The sequence below is a fragment of the Poecilia latipinna genome, unplaced genomic scaffold (assembly GCF_001443285.1).
Source record: "Poecilia latipinna isolate Pla-1442-1.1 unplaced genomic scaffold, P_latipinna-1.0 Scaffold3623, whole genome shotgun sequence".
NCBI classification, from domain to species: Eukaryota; Metazoa; Chordata; class Actinopteri; order Cyprinodontiformes; family Poeciliidae; genus Poecilia; species Poecilia latipinna.
Genome location: NW_015116239.1, coordinates 40,509 through 42,047, shown reverse-complemented (window position 1 = coordinate 42,047; position 1,539 = coordinate 40,509).

Here is a 1,539-nt window from a genome sequence, read left to right as displayed (position 1 = left end):
AACACACAGTAACTGCTTATCAAATGAGTCTAAGCATCAAAGTAAAAAGAAGAATTATACATCAATTAACCAAGTCATGACAACAGCAACAAAAATCCTGAAATAGAGGTGCACCAATTGTAGTTTTCTGGGTGATTGCTGAAAACCAATTTTTAATAAGCCTGACCTGCCAATTCTGATTCTTTTCTGAAGATGATTTTTTTTGTCTGAAATGTTGCTATATATAGCAAGAAAGTTGTTGAGTTTCTTGTTATGTTAGCAATAGTGGGGTGACTATTGTCAACTGCAAACATGACCTGGAGAATCTATCAGACTATCTCACAGTAGAGCAACAGAGGACTGTGGCTGATTATTAGCCCTTTGCTGAGGAAGATAAGATCATTTGATAAGATCGGCTTTACATGCAAGTGATCACCGATCCCCCAAAATTAAGGAATTGGGGATGATTTATTGGTTCAGCCCTACCCTGAAACAATAAAAAAACATCTCATAATCATCCCTAGCCATGAGCCCCTTTTCATGAGACCCCTCNTCTATTATTGTCAGCAGATGTGTCATTGTTTTCTTTTGGTATTGCAGATTGCTGCTGTTGCCTATTGTGCTCCCACAAACCATTCAGAACCACAAACCATACAGAACCACAAACAGTGCATAGCTCCTTATTTTTATTAGCGTATTGGGCACAGCCTTAGGACTGGGTTGGGGCAATGCGGGATTTGTTTTTATTTTTTTTCTAACATTATTTTGTGTTGTTTTGTGTTTCTACTAATCTGGTTTGCATTTGTTTGGTTCCAATTGCTTCTAGTCTTGTCCTGGGTTTTTGAGCCTTATTGAGTTTTAAATTAGAATAATAAAGTCTATTTTTAATATTGTAAAAGAATGTATAAATAAAATATATTTTGGTATACTACTTCTGTTTCCTCATTCTCAGCCAGACCTACCTGGGTATAATTAATTGGGAAACTCTAGACCACTTGATATTTCAGTGGTCTACCAGTTGGCTTTAGGGCCACGTCCTCAGTCACAATCCGGGTTCTTTCCCCCGTGTTACATATACACAGGATTTTTAGCTAAGGATATGGTACCCTGATTGTCTTCATAAATCTTAGCTAAATAATCCAGACCATCCATGTTGAACAACAGTTGTTTCAAGTATAAGCATTCCTGTACAGTAGCAGCTAATGCCATGTACTCTGCTTCACATGTAGATAGAGCTACTGTAGACTGTCTTTTGGTCTTCCATGAGACTAACGGACCATCTTTATTTAGACTCGTGTAGTAACCTGTTGTACTTCGTTCTGATACATCACCTGCCCACCTGTATCCATATTTGCCGTGAAAATAGCTGATAAAGCCTCCAAGTAGTTGTGAAGGGTTTTTGCGCTTGCGTCACTATGACGTCACCGCGACTAGTCGACATCGACTCGACTATTATCATGATGTAGTCGACCTTAAAAAATATGTAGTCGTTCAACCCCTAAACTCCAATGACTTCTGAGACGTCCTGGTTCTCAGGCTAAAGCCAAGGATAAAAGAGAA